The sequence below is a fragment of the Amblyraja radiata genome, chromosome 18 (genome assembly GCF_010909765.2).
Source record: "Amblyraja radiata isolate CabotCenter1 chromosome 18, sAmbRad1.1.pri, whole genome shotgun sequence".
In the NCBI taxonomy this organism is placed as follows: Eukaryota; Metazoa; Chordata; class Chondrichthyes; order Rajiformes; family Rajidae; genus Amblyraja; species Amblyraja radiata.
The window spans coordinates 34,690,446-34,706,214 of record NC_045973.1 but is presented as its reverse complement, the minus strand read 5'-3'; the positions used below and the strand labels follow the sequence as shown (position 1 = coordinate 34,706,214).

Genomic DNA, 15,769 nt, shown 5'->3' with positions numbered 1-15,769 from the left:
TCCACAGGCCCCGCGGTCGGAGGCCTTTCACTGGCGTTCCTCGGCAACCGATCGTAGGCTCCATGATGGTAAGTCCACGCCGCACCCGTGGCTTGAAGCTCCGGCCCGTCTCCAGGAAAGACTGCACCAATCCACGATGTAGGCCGCAGGGGGGGGATGGAGATGCGACACGGAAAAAAATTGCACCTCCGTCAAGGTAAGTGGCTAGAAAATGTTTCCCCCGATCCCTCAGCCCCCAACCCCCACATAAAACATACCAAGAAACATCTCTGCGCTCTCTAAAGGACTTACTGACTGTGTCAGCCGCCTTTTACCTTCCTGTTCATCGCGGGTGTGAATTTAAGACAGCGCTCCACCGCTTTCCCTGGCTCCCGCATTTGCGATGTGTTTGTGTGTGTGTGTGTGCGGTCGGTCGATGCAGCTCGCGGTTTCATCGCTGATGGTCGATCCAGCTCGAGGTTTTTCAGGCAAGTGCCCTCGGGCTTGAAGGTCGAAGACAGTCGCTGAAAAGTTATGTTAGTGGGACAGGCCCTTTACAATGACAGAGACCCAGGTTTGATCCTGACCTCGGGTGCTGTCTGTACCAGAGCTGCCAACTCTCACATGAGAATCACACATTTTGCCCAATTCTCACGATGATCACAAACTTCTCACGCTCTGTCGTGAGAAATTCTGTGATCAACGAGAATTTCAAAACTAATATCAACTGCTTGTGTGCGTGTCTGCCCTGAGAGTCTCTGCGCCCAATTCGCCCTGGTTACCGGCATGGACCAGGCTTCAGCTCAGTGTATCCTGGAGGACAACCAATGGCTGCTGGAAGTAGGTACCAAGCACTGGGTAGAAGCAGTGGAAGATAGTGGCTTTCAAATGGGGATGGTTGGAGAAAGCATCCTGCTTCCCTGCTAGATTTACACTTACTGTAACTGCAGGAAAAATGTTCCCGATATTGGGAGAGTTCAGAACCAGGGTTCTGGTTCTGAACCTCTCCCCACTCGGTCACTCCACCCTCGCCGGGTACCTCCAAGACCAGTGATCAGTAATCGCTCAGCCCCCCCACTTTCAAAAATGCTCCATGACCCCTGGTTCAGACGGAGAACACTGCCAGATGTGAGCGGGGAACTGAGGCCAGTTGTCCATGATGTCCGAACCCTAATGCTCAGAGCTCCGTGTTTCAGAGTTGGCTAATGTTATTGATTTGTATTTAGCTTGATTTGCAATTAGTTGACAAAATCTTAATTTATTAATCCGGAATATCCAGCGGGATGGGAGCAGTGTAATATTAAAATTATATGCAAGGTATCAGGCTGTCTGTCACAACATACAGCCCCGATAACTCATAATTTCCATCAGTTAAATATTGGGAAGGTAGCACTATTGTTGTTTGCCACTCAACTATTATGTTTGTTTACCACACTGACTATTTCTAAACCCCCCCCCCCCCCCAAAATTCCTTTGACAGGTTGAATAGAAATGTCCCCAATCTCATTGTTTTATTAATTGAACACGTAGATGAACATCCTCAAGGAGTGTAATCAGATGGAAACTGATTCAGAGGCGATGTTTAAGAGCTTGTTCAAAGAAGGGGCATATTTCAAAGGAGTGACAAAGATCCTTGCAAGGGTATGTTTGAGGAGGTTATTATTTGTCTTTAGTTTTAGCTTGAACCAGGACATCTGAAGATTCAAAGTTTAATATTGTAATTGTGCTGATACTGACTCCAACCAACCACATAATGAATATCATCCATTCCGGAGGTTTTATTTTACGGGTGCTATTTAAACTTCACTTGGATTTCAATCACTTCAATGTAAAAATAATTGGTAATGGGGAGCATTGGAACAAAAAATTGCCCTCGGTACATGTTTACTGTAATATAATAATGTATGCATGTTGGTAGGTTCAATCAATACAGATATTTTTATCATTGTTGTGTTATGAATACCACAGAAAATATTATGTACTCTCAAGATCACATTAAATAGAATATTATTGCTTAAATATATATTGTTATTGAACTTTGCATTTCGGAAAAGTCCCAGCTGAGAGGAAGACAGCAAAATACTGAAAATATTCAGTACAGTGTCAGGAAAATGAAGGAAATGGTAACAGAATACTTATACAGCTGAGTGAGTATAATTTTATGGAAGAGAAATTTTGTTCAACCAATTCATGGAGTCAGGGTCAGGAGTAGTACCAGGTGTGCAGAGAGACCCAGGTTGGTCAACATGGGCCAAGTGCTTGATTACAATCTGATTTCCATACATGAATACACTAAGATCATTCATGTGCTGCACTTGTTGATCAGAGCCTGGCTCTACTGTGGAATGTAATTAGGAATGTAATTCAGCCTAACCTTATTCATTGCTAATCTAATTTAAAGCATAAATATTGCATTCAAGTGTAAGTTAAAAGACTCGGTACAGTATGCACCAGATTGCACAATTTCAAGCTGAAAAATGCTAAAGCATTTTTTACACAAAGGCTGGTGGATGTATGGAACGAGCTGCTGGAGGAGGTAGTTGAGTTCGGTAATATCACAACGATTAAAAAATATTTAGACAGGTATATGGATAGGACAGGGTCAGAGGGATATGGGCCGAATATGGGCAGGTGGGGAATGTTGATAGGCGTGGGCAAGTTGGGCTGAAGAGTTTGTTTCCATGCTGCACTCTGTGACTCTAAATGTAAGATGTCTAATGTTCCAACTGGTTCAAGTAGGAAAGTGGACAATGGATGGAGGATGGAATCTAACTTGTACAAGTTAAACCAGGGCAGGACATACACAGTGAATGGCAGGGCCTTGGGGAGTGATGTTGAAGAGGGTGAGCTTGAGGTACAAGGAAATAGTTCCTTGAAGATAGGAACACAGCTAGGTAGGATGGTGAGGAAATCATGTGACACGCTTGCCTTCAGTAGTTGATGCACTGAAGTATAAGTTGGTAGGTCATGTTACATTTGTATGAAATCTTAGTTTGGCTGTACTTGGAGAATTGTGTGCAGTTCTGGTCAACACACTCTAAAATGGATGTGGCAAACAAAACAGGGCGCAGAACCGATTTACAATGATATTAAGTCTGAAGAAAGATCTCGATCCGAAACATCACCCATTGCTCCTCTCCGGAGATGCTACCTGTCCCGCTGATTTACACCAGCATTTTGTGTGAACCTTACAATGATATTACCTTGATTGGAGGACATGAGTTATCAGGAGAGATGGAGGTCTGTTTTAACTGGCCGCAACGTAGACTGAGTTGGGACATGATAGAAGTGCATAAAATTAAAAGAGATATAGGGTTAGTATCCAGTGTCTGTTTCCCACAGTAAGGGTGTCTAAAAGAGGGAGCATAGGTTTAAGGCATGAGAAAGGAGACTTAACAGAGACCTGATGGGTATATTTTTCACACAAAGAGTCATTGGAAACTGGAATGAGCTGCCAGAGGAGGCGGAGGAGACAGGAACAGTAATGATATTTAAGAGACATTTTAATAGGTACTTGGATGATCAAGATACAGGGGACATGGAATTATTGCAGATAAGTGGGATTGGTATAGATAGGCATGATAGTTGATAGAGACATTATGGCCTGTTTCAATGCTGTGTTACTCTATAACTCTAATGGATTATACTTTTGTTTAGTTTAGTTTAGTTTAGAGATACAGCGTAAAAACATGCTCTTCGGCCCTCTGAGTCCGTACCAATCTTGTTATACTAGAACACACAACACACTAGGGACAATTTACAATTTTTACCAAAGCCAACTAACCTACAAACCTGTACATCTTTGGAATGTGGGAGGAAACCCGAGCACCCGGGGAAAACCCACGTGGTCAAGGGAAGAACGTAAAACTCCGTACGGATAGCACCCGTAGTCAGGATCGAATCCGGGTCCCTGACATTGTAAGGCAGCAACTCTACCACTGTGCCAATGTGCTGCTTCGGACATGTAAACCCCTTACTTTAATGCTCTCAAATGATTTTCAATAAAAGTCAATGACACTTGAGGCAGATTTAAGAACTTTTAAAAAGGCTATATAAGAATATATATGAGGACAAAAGTAGATGTCACACAATTTTGTTTTCTCTGCCTTGAGGTTATTCTAAGCCTTCTCCCTTCCCCTGCCCAATGATATCAGTGCTCCCATGTGTTCACAGCGAGCTACATCAAACTGCACTCTTGGTCTGACATTCGTGCCCATTGAATGGTTCAGTAACCATGGAAATTGTACTCCAGCTTCTTCAAGATTTACACAGTGTCCTAATTCTTCCAGCACATTAAACCTTTCATCACAAGTATAAGGAACCCAACACTGACAAGCTGAACCTACAATAAGACCAGTGAACCAGAGCCAAGTCAGAAAGCCACTGTTTGGAAGCCCAAGACATTTTTCAAAATTACTTCTTAGAATTTGCCTTGAGTGGCTGGGAGAGAGCAAAAAGGAACGTAGCACTGTGCAAACAGAAGGAATTCCACATAGGACGAAGCATAAGTTGTGAGCTGCTTCTACCTTCAAATACACCAAACGAGGCCAAACATACCACCTGATTCAGGAACAAAATGACACGAAATGCTGGAGTAACTCAACAAGACAGGGCAGCATCTCTGGAGAACATGGATAAAGTGACACTTTGGACAGGACTCTGCTTCGTTCCGACCTGGAACATCACCTATCCATGTCTGACCTATTGAGTTACTCCAGCACTTTATGTCTTTTTTTGTAAACCAGCATTGGCAGTTCCTTGCATCACCAGATTTAGGAACTGCTTCTTTCCTTCTGTCATCAGACCACTGAACAGACCTCTCATAAGGGAGAGTGAAGTCCTGATCTCTCAACCTACCTCATTGTGGCTCTTGCACATTTATTTACCTTCACTTATTCTGTAACTGTAATTCTACTATAATTCTGTACACTATATTTATGTATACACACACTATATACTCTGGTATTTTTCTATTTGCACTAGCTATTATACTTAACTTGAGTATAGCTTGATTGAACTCATCTATATTGTGATTCCACTGGTTCGTTGCATCTCGGCATTTGTGACAGAGTAAACCAATACCAATACCAATGCAGGCTTTTCAATGGAAGAATCAAAAGGGTTCCATCTTCCATAATGTAGCCCACAGCAACAACTGCAATAGAATCGGCAAAATAGGTCAAACACATAAGGGTAAATTTTAGTTTCTAGTTTCCTGGTTTCCTACCTGAAAACAATCAATTTTGAATCAATATCCTCCCGGCGGTTAAGTTACTGGACTTGTATTCGGAGTGCTGAGATATTGAACAGGTTTCAAGTGTATCACGCTGTTATCAGGCAACTGAACCATCCCTTCACCAACTAGAGAGCAATCCTGACCTCGCATCTACCTTAATGGAGACCTTCAAACTGTCTTCAATCGGACTTGACTGGACTTTGATTTGCACTAAATGTTATTCCCAATATCCTGTATCTGTACACCGTGGGCGGCGTGATTGCATATTCTTTTCGCTTACTGGATAGCACACAACAAAAAAAGCTTTTCATTGTACTGCGGTACACGTGAAAATAATAAACAAAACTAAACTAAATAACATTAAGTGGGAGAATTTAAATCAGGTAACAAAATAAATCTGCTATTTAAAAATAAATTACAATGTCAGTGATGCATATCATGAAACAACTGGATTATTTTTAAAAACCTTTCTGGTTTATCTTCAGGGAAGGAAACCTGCCATTTTAATTTAATCTTGTTTTATATGAGATCCGATCTCCAACAATGCGTTGACTCGGAACCATGCCTGCAGTTCAGGAAGAATTAGGGATGGACAGGAATTGCCAGCCAGAGTCCTCCACATCCTGTGAATGTGTGACTTCCTGACAGGCCCCGACCGCATCCGTGCCCGACAATCGGCCTGGGTCGTTGCCGCGGTAACGAGAACCAGCCCGGAGAGGTTGCCACCGAGCCCGGCCTCTGCTCACCCTGTGGACCAGAGAGGAAGGAGTCAGACAGAGGGCCAGTAAGTGGACCGGCGGTGGGAGGCAGTGCAGGGCCTCGGCAGTGGAGAGGGCCGCTGGAGGCCCGGCTGCAGCCTGGTGCGCGGCTCAGCGGCCCAGTAAGCTGCAGTTGATCCCAACCCGCAGGCCCGGTGCGCTCATAGAGGGAAGGCCAACCATCCTGGCCCCAGCTCATCCCGTGGATCGGGAATCCGAAAGGGATTGGAAGGAGATGGTGACTGCGGGCGCTGGTCAAAGGACGTGGTGAGAGCAACTGGGTGGTCTTATCTACACCACTCCCACCTGCTTAAATTTGGCCCATGTACCTCTAAACTTGTCCTGTCCATGTACCTGTCCAAATGTTTCTTAAACGTTACGATAATACCTACTTCTATTACCTCCTCCGGCAGCTCATTCCATGCACCCCCTGTGTGTAAATGTCACCCTTCAAGTTCCTATTAAATCTTTTCCCCCTCACCTTAAACTTATGCCCTCTGGTTCTTGATTCTCCTACACTGGGTAAGAGACTCTACGCAACAACCTATCTATTCCTCTCATGGTGCGCCTACCCGATCTATTCCTCTCATGTACTGAATATACTGAAAGAGATCAGATTGTTCCCTAAGCAACATCTGACAGTTCAACCAAGGATATAGATCTACAGAAATAAAACCATTAATTTTGTGTATTTAATATCTAAGGTTGTGGTTCAGATATTGAACTTGCAACCAGAGCTCTGGATCACTGATCCAAGGACTAAGTTCAACTCTCACCATGGCAGCTGGAGAATTTAAATTTGTGACCAGATATATCTGGGACATTGTTACAAAGCTTGTCTAAGTAATGGTAGGCATTGGATGTTGTAAAAATAAACATCAGGTTCTCTGGTACGGTTCAGAGAAGTCAACCAATTCATCTAACTCTTAATGACCTCATTTCAGCGCCAATCGAGGAGGGATTTCATGCATTTAGAATAAGTAACAATATACATGAAGGGCCAAGCTATTCGTAAAAACATAGAAAAATCGGTGCAGGAGTATGCCATTCGACCCTTCGAGCCAGCACCGGCATTCAATATTATCATGGCTGATCATCTAAAATCAGTACCCTGTTCTGGCTTTTCCCCCCATATCCCTTGATTCTTTTAGCCCTAAGAGCTAAATCTAACACTCTCTTGAAAACATCCAGTGAATTGCCCTCCACTGCTTTCTGCGGCAAAAAATTCGACAGATTCACAACTCTGGGTGAAAACGTTTTTCCTCATCTCAGTCCAAAATGGCTTAATCCTTGTTCATAAACTGTGACCCCTGGTTCTGGACTCCCCCAACAAGGGCTATTCAACGATATCCTAACTCTCTCTTCCATCTCAATACAATATTCTCACTATCGAAACAAGAAACAAAGTGCTGGAGTAACTCAGCAGGTCAGGCAGCATCTCTGGAGATAGAGCTAACTAAATACAGCTTCAATCCGGTTATATCTATCAGTCAGGAAATTGCTCCGGAGATGATGCAGGTGGTGCAATAATTTGGGTTTTATCAGTGTAAATTGTACTCGTGTGACATTGACTGACTTGGAAATATTATAACCAAAAGGTTTCCATCTGAAAGTGTTTTTAGTTTGATTGATGTTCCCAGCAAGGACTAACATATTAAAAGGACATCTGGATTTTGCTTCAGTTTTTCCTCTTAAGTTAGTGCAAATTTATTTTGCAGAAATGGTCAGCAAATAGAATGAGCTATGTACAATATGACACGGATTTTTATATAGTACTAGACTAAGTGGGACCCGTTGGGTCCCATGTTCACACGGGAGGGCTGGTCCCCCGACGCAATATTCCACCTCTCCACCAATTCCAATATTGGTGGCCAGTGGAGGGGCTTTCTGGAGTGCTGGTATGGGTTCTTGGGGTGGCAGCTCAGTCCCTCAAGCCTGATCTGCTGGCAGCTCACTCATGGCTGGTGGGCTGGCAGTTGACTCATGACTATTCCTTGAAATTCCATTTCAAGCAGGGTGCAAGTCCACTGAATTCAAATCCATGTTCCTACCATTTCAAGCAGGGTGCAAGTCCACTGAATTCAAATCCATGTTCCTACCATTTCAAGCAGGGTTCAAGGCCACCAAATTCAAGTGCAGTTTCTTACCACTATGAGCAGGGTGCAAGGCTGCCGAATTCAAGTGCAGTTTCCAACCACTTTCAGCAGGGTGCAAGGCCACCAAATTCAGTGCAGTTTTATTCCACTTCAAGCAGGGTCCAAGGCCACCAAATTCAAGTGCAGTTTCCAACCACTTTCAGCAGGGTGCAAGGCCACCAAATTCAGTGCAGTTTTATTCCACTTCAAGCAGGGTCCAAGGCCACCAAACTCAAATGCAGCTTCATACCATTTCATGCAGGGTGAAACCACCATAAAACCACACAAAACACCAAACTCACAGTTCAGTAGACATTCAGTGTGTTCAGTTGATTCACAACTCAGACAGAGTCATGACCTCTCCCCCATCATGCAGAGACTGAGCCACACCCACACTACCGGGTTTTATAACCCCTCCCCCTCCCACCGGAAAAGGTGTGGCTTTCAGGGCGTGATTGACAGGAGAGAGATTCTCAACATTTTTTAAACACTAATAACACTTTTATTTTTCATTGATGGGAAGAATTCTCTGCACCTGCTCAGCGGAGGGGGGACTGAGTAAGATGGCCAAAAATCACAGCAATAAGTGTAGCGTTTTATCTAAAATCAATATACAATGCAAACAGGAAGTAAGTGCATTTGCAGTAGTGCCTTTTAACTTCAAGCCAAAGCACCCAAGCCGCCATTTGCAGTAAGTAGTGCCTTTCAACCTCTAGCCAAAGCACCCAAGCCACCATTTGCAGTAAGTAGTGCCTTTCAACTTCAAGCAAAAGCACCCAAGCCACCATTTGCAGTAAGTAATGCCTTTCAACTTCAAGCCAAAGCACCCAAACAACCATTTGCAGGCAGTGCCTTTTTACTTCAAACAAACCATATTTTCATTTTCAAACCACATTAAGGGTACTCAAGTGTGTAGACATTTGATCAGTGTTATTCAGAGCTCAGAGGGACATGACCCTTGGCTTCATCCATCTTGCAGTGAGTGAGTGAGGCACACCACTTCCTGGTTTTATAGTCCCTCCCCCCAGCAGGGGCAGCAAAGAGAATAGTGATTTTTTAAAACTTCAAGCCAAAGCTCCCAAGGCACCATTTACAGTAAATAGTGCATTTCAACTTCAAGCCAAAGCACCCAAGCCACCATTTGCAGTAAGTAGTTCCTTTCAACTTTAAACCAAAGCTCCCAAGCCACCATTTGCAGTAAATAGTGCATTTCAACTTCAAGCCAAAGCACCCAAGCCACCATTTGCAGTAAGTAGTGCCTTTCAACCTCATGCCACCATTTGCAGTAAGTAGTGCTTTCAACTTCAAGCCAAAGCACCCAAGCCACCATTTGCAGTAAGTAGTGCCTTTCAATTTCAAGCAAAGCACCCAAGCCACCATTTGCAGTAAGTAATGCCTTTCAACCTCAAGCCAAAGCACCCAAGCCACCATGTGCACTAAGTAGTGTCTTTCAACCTCAAGCCAAAACACCCAAGCCACCATGTGCAGTAAGTAGTGCCTTTCAACTTCAAGCAAAACACCCAAGCCACCATTTGCAGTAAGTAGTGCCTTTCAACTTCAAGCCAAAGCACCCAAGCCACCATGTGCAGTAAGTAGTGCCTTTCAACTTCAAGCAAAACACCCAAGCCACCATTTGCAATAAGTAGTGCCTTTTGAACTTTAAACCAAAGCTCCCAAGCCACCATTTGCTGTAAATAGTGCATTTCAACTTCAAGCCAAAGCACCCAAGCCACCATCTGCAGTAAGTAGTGCCTTTCAACCTCAAGCCAAAGCACCCAAGCCACCATTTGCAGTAAGTAGTGCCTTTCAACTTCATGCCACCATTTGCAGTAAGAAGTGCCTTTCAACTTCAAGCCAAATCACCCGCCACCATTTGTAGTAAGTAGTGCCTTTCAACTTCAAGCCAAAGCACCCAAGCCACCATTTGCAGTAAGTAGTGCCTTTCAATATCAAGCAAAGCACCCAAGCGACCATTTGCAGTAAGTAATGCCTTTCAACCTCAAGCCAAAGCACCCAAGCCACCATTTGCAGTTAGTGCCTTTCAACTTCAAGCCAAAGCACCCAAGCCACCATTTGCAGTAAGTAATGCCTTTCAACTTCAAGCCAAATCATCCGCCACCATTTGCAGTAAGTAATGCCTTTCAACTTCAAGCCAAAGCACCCAAGCCACCATTTGCAGCAAGTAGTGCCTTTCAACTTCAAGCCAAAGCACCGAAGCCACCATGTGCAGTAAGTAGCGCCTTTCAATTTCAAGCAAAGCACCCAAGCCACCATTTGCAGTAAGTAATGCCTTTCAACCTCAAGCCAAAGCACCCAAGCCACCATGTGCACTAAGTAGTGTCTTTCAACCTCAAGCCAAATCACCCAAGCCACCATGTGCAGTAAGTAGCGTCTTTCAACTTCAAGCAAAACACCCAAGCCACCATTTGCAGTAAGTAGTGCCTTTCAACTTCAAGCCAAAGCACCCAAGCCACCGTGTGCAGTAAGTAGTGCCTTTCAACTTCAAGCAAAACACCCAAGCCACCACTTGCAGTAAGTAGTGCCTTTTGAACTTTAAACCAAAGCTCCCAAGCCACCATTTGCTGTAAATAGTGCATTTCAACTTCAAGCCAAAGCACCCAAGCCACCATCTGCAGTAAGTAGTGCCTTTCAACTTCAAGCCAAAGCACCCAAGCCACCATTTGCAGTAAGAAGTGCCTTTCAACTTCAAGCCAAATCACCCGCCACCATTTGCAGTAAGTAGTGCCTTTCAACTTCAAGCCAAAGCACCCAAGCCACCATTTGCAGTAAGTAGTGCCTTTCAATATCAAGCAAAGCACCCAAGCGACCATTTGCAGTAAGTAATGCCTTTCAACCTCAAGCCAAAGCACCCAAGACACCATTTGCAGTTGATGCCTTTCAACTTCAAGCCAAAGCACCCAAGCCACCATTTGCAGTAAGTAATGCCTTTCAACTTCAAGCCAAATCATCCGCCACCATTTGCAGTAAGTAATGCCTTTCAACTTCAAGCCAAAGCACCCAAGCCACCATTTGCAGCAAGTAGTGCCTTTCTACTTCAAGCAAAAGCACCCAAGCCACCATGTGCAGTAAGTAGCGCCTTTCAACTTCAAGCAAAACACCCAAACCACCATTTGCAGTAAGTAGTGCCTTTCAACTTCAAGCCAAAGCTCCCAAGCCACCATTTGCGGTAAGTAGTGCCTTTCAACTTCAAGCCTAAGCATCCAAACAACCATTTGCAGGCAATGCCTTTTTACTTCAAACAAACCATATTTTCATTTTCAAACCACATTAAGGGTACTCACAGTTGTGTAGACATTTGTTCAATGTCATTCAGAGCTCAGAGAGACGTGACCCTTGGCTTCATCCATCTTGCAGAGAATGAGGCACACCACTTCCTGGTTTTATAGTCCCTCCCCCTCCCTCCAGCAGGTGCAGCAGAGAGAATGGAGGGGGGGGGGAAGGAGTGGGGGGGGGGAGGCGAGGGGGGGGGAGGCGAGGGGGGGGAGGCGAGGGGGGGGAGGCGAGGGGGGGGGGAGGAGAGAGGGGGTGAGATGAAGGGCGGGGGAGAGGTGGGGAGCAGGGAGGGGAGGGAGGGTGGAGGGAAGGGGGTAGGAGTGTGTGGAGGGGAGGGGGGTTTAGGGGAGGGGATGGAGGGGAGGAGGGGCAGAAAAAGAGGGGAGAGAGAGAGATGGGGGGAGAGTAGAGGGGGGAGAGGAGAGAGGGGGGAGAGGAGAGAGGGGGGAGAGGAGAGGGGGGGGGAGAGGAGGGGGGGTGAGGACGAGGGGGGGTGAGGAGAGGGGGGGTTGAGGAGAGCTGGGGGGAGAGGAGAGGGGGAGGAGAGGAGAGGGGGCGGGAGAGGAGAGGGGGGGGAGAGGAGAGGGGGGGGAGAGGAGAGGGGGGAAGAGGAGAGGGGGGTAGAGGAGAGGGGGAGGGGGAGAGGGGGAGAGGGGGAGAGGGGGAGAGGGGGAGAGGGGGAGAGGGGGGGAGGGGGAGAGAGGGGAGGAGAGGAGAGGAGAGGAGAGGAGAGGAGAGGCGAGGAGAGGAGAGGTGAGGAGAGGAGAGGTGAGGTGAGGGGAGAGGAGAGGGGGGGGAGGGGGGGGGGAGAGGGGGGGGGGGGGGGGGGGGGGGGGGGGGGGGGGGGGAGAGGGGGGGGGGAGAGGAGGAGAGCGGGGGAGGGGAGAGGGAGGGGGGGGGAGAGAGAGTGCCTTTTTACTTCAACCCAAACAACCATTTGCAGGCAGTGCTTTTTTTTACCTCTAACCATATTTTCATTTTCAAACCAAATTAAGGGTGCTCACAGTGCTGTAGACATTTGTCAGTGTCATTCAGAGCTCTGATTGAGGCACACCACTTGCAGAGACTGATTGAGGCACACCACTTGCAGAGACTGATTGAGGCACACCACTTGCAGAGACTAATTGAGGCACACCACTTCCTAGTTTTATAGTCCCTTCCCCTCCCTCCAGCAGGGGCAGCAGAGAGAATGGGGAATTCTGTAAAAACATTAATATCTCTGTCAATTTTCATCAAAGGGAAAAATCCTCGGCACACATGCGGCGGAGGGGGGCTCTGAGCGAGGTGGCCAAAAATGACGGCCGTAGGTGGCGGCGTACTCTCGGAAATCGCAGCACAGAAAGCCAAAACCGGTCAAGAACAGACTTTTAGTAATATAGATATAGATTTAGAAGGTTATTCAGTCTGTCATGGCTGTGAGCTTAAAGTGGCTTCAGTCCCATTGTGTGTGCACATCAAGAGGGGTATTAGCTAATTAATACCTTTAGAAATCAGTCTTTGGCTGACAATAGAACAAGCCATGCCAGCTACAGTCAGTTTTAAAGTTGTGCATCAATTTATGATTGAGAGTTAAATGTAGAGGTATGATAAAGATATTTGCAGATGATACAAAAAATTGGGCATGTGACTGACTATGAAAAAGCACTGTGGCACAGCGACAGAGTTACTGCCAACAGCGCCAGAAACCCGGATCCGATCCTGGTTTGTACATTCTTCCTTTGACCGCATGGGTTTTCTCCGGGTGCTCCAGTTCCGTCCCACAATCCAAAGACATGCAGTTTGTAAATTGCCCCAAGTGTGTAGATTATAAAACTTGGACAACATAGAACTGGTGTGAACGGGTGATTGTCGGACTCAGTGGGCCAGAGCGCCTGTTTCCATGCTGTATCTCCGACATTTAAAAACTAAAAACTAAAGAAACTAAAAACTAAAACTAAAACCTAAAGAAAGCTTTAGACTGCAGGAAGGTGGAGATAGTCTATTCTGGAGCTTTATAGGACTTTGGTTAAGCCGCATTTGGAGTATTGCGTGCAGTTCTGGTCACCCCATTACAGGAAAGATGTGGAGGCTTTGGAGAGGGTGCAGAGGAGGTTTGCCAGAATGCTGCCTGCATTAGAGGGTTTCAGCTGCAGGAAGAGGTTGGGCAGATTGGATTGTTTTTTCTGGAATATTGGAGGTTGAGGGGAGACTTGGTAGAAGTGTATAAAATAATGAGAGGCATAGCTACAATTTACCCAGTGTGGAAATGCCCAACACTAGATGGCATCGCTATAAAGTGAGAGGGGGTGTTTAATGGAGATGTGTGGGCCTGTTTCCATGCTGTATCTCTAAACTAAACTAAAGTCAGCAAAATATTTAGAAAATTGGTGTGGGGTTATTTCAATGGTGAAGCGGATATATTTGCCACTGATTTCGAACAAAGGTCTGTCTGTGTCACATCTTGCCAGTTACCTGCCGCAATCAGGTGTTTAGAGAGATATGAGCCAAACGCAAGCAGGTGGGATTAGTGTAGATGGGACATGTTGGGCGGTGTGGGCAAGTTGGGCTGAAGGGCCTGTTTCCATGCTGTATGACTCTATGACTGTCAACTAGAAAGCAGACTTTTCCTTAAGCCTTGTACTTGAAGTTAAATATAGAATGAAATGAACATAAGATTGACGTATAAACTGAAATAGAGCATAGAACATGGAACAATACTGCACAGGAACGGGATAGATGTTGCCTGACCCGCTGAGTTACTCCAGCATTTTGTGTCAATCTTTGGTGTCAATCAGCATCTGCAGTTCCTTCCTACACAGGAACAAACCCTTTGGTTCACAGTATCTGTGCCGTTCATGATGCCAAGATGAACTAATCTCGTCAGCCTGCACATGATCCATATCGAACCATTCCCTGCATATCCATGTGCCTATCTAAAAGCCTCTTTGAAAGCCACTATCGTATCTGCCTCCACCAACACCCCTAGCAGTCCATTTTAGGCACCCACTACCCACTGTGTAAAAAAAAAACTTGTCCCGCACATCTCCTTTAAACTTTGCTCCTTTCACCTTAAACTGTTGGCAAGTTCAGGATTTCTATATTAATACAGGCATAGAAATCATTCGAACAAATGAATTAGGAATTAGCAACCTTTCACACAAGGAAACAATCCACTATCCATCTCCACGGCAATTATGGAGCCTTCCTTTAGCACCGAGACTAAAACTGCACAATACTCCAAGTCGCTGCATGAGTATAGAGGATTTTTATATGTCGACATTTTATGAGATTCTCACTATTTAAAAAAATCTGTCCTTCCTAGTGAATTGCATATCACAATTCTTATATTAAATTCCATCTGCCACCCTTTAACCTACTTGCTTAATAACTTCTTCCAAATTCTTGAAAATTCCCTCATTCACCCCCACACCTTATTATTGTATCTCACATTCCACTTACACTTGCTGAAATCTTTTTCCAACTTCTGCGGCATAACATTAATAACAGCCTTCAAAACTGAAAACTTCTCCTGCCTCTCCTTAGCCAATGTTCTTTGTGCTTTGTCCTGCCTCTCCTCTCTTCCAGCTTTCTCCCCCAGACAATCGGTCTGAAGAAGGGTCCCAATCCGAAACGTTACCTATCCACATTCTCCAGACATGCTGCTTGACCCACTGAGTGACTCCAGCACTCCAGTTTTCTTCCATGCTAATTCGTAACCCAAATCCTGTGAGCTATTACCTTAAAAAACAGACATTTTTGCAGAGGGGTTGCTATTGAAAATCCCCATAGACTCAATCCACTTTTTACTTATTCACCCTGTTAGTTACAACCTCAAAAACTATTAGATATGTCAAAAACAATACCCTTTTCATTACTGCTTATTGACCCTGTCTAATCAAATTATGGTTTTCGAAGTTCCCAGCTACAACTTTTGGTGGCACAGCTGTAAAGTTGCTGTCTTACAGCGCCAGTGACCCGGGTTCGATCCTGAGTACAGATACTATCTGTACGGAGTTTGCACATTCTCCCTGTGGCCGCGTGGGTTTCCTCTAGGTTTTTCCAGTCTCCTCCCACATCTCAAAGCTGTGTAAATTATAGGTTAATTGGCCTCTGTAAATTGTCCCTCGTGTGTAGGGTAGGGCTGGTGAATGGACGATTGATGGTCGGCGTGGGCCGAAGGGCCTATTTCCATGTTGTATCTCCAAACTAAACTGATGTTTGGCTAATTGTTCTCTAGTTTCATATTTTTGTTATTTTAATCCTGGCTTCTATCTTCCAATCTGCTGGAATCCCGAAACTAGGAAATTTGGAGCAACTTTGAAAATGCTTACTTTACAATACGGATCGCAGAATCATAAGTGGTAGAGTTCCTACTCTAAACTCTCAGC

At 45.2% G+C, this 15,769-nt stretch overlaps 1 protein-coding gene across 2 annotated transcripts in view; it reads left to right on the top strand.

Annotated features, from left to right (window-relative positions):
* Window positions 1-15,769, top strand: part of cpne9 (copine family member 9) — a 385,757-nt gene that overhangs the window by 269,150 nt on the left and 100,838 nt on the right. The gene's annotated exons all lie outside the window — the stretch shown is intronic.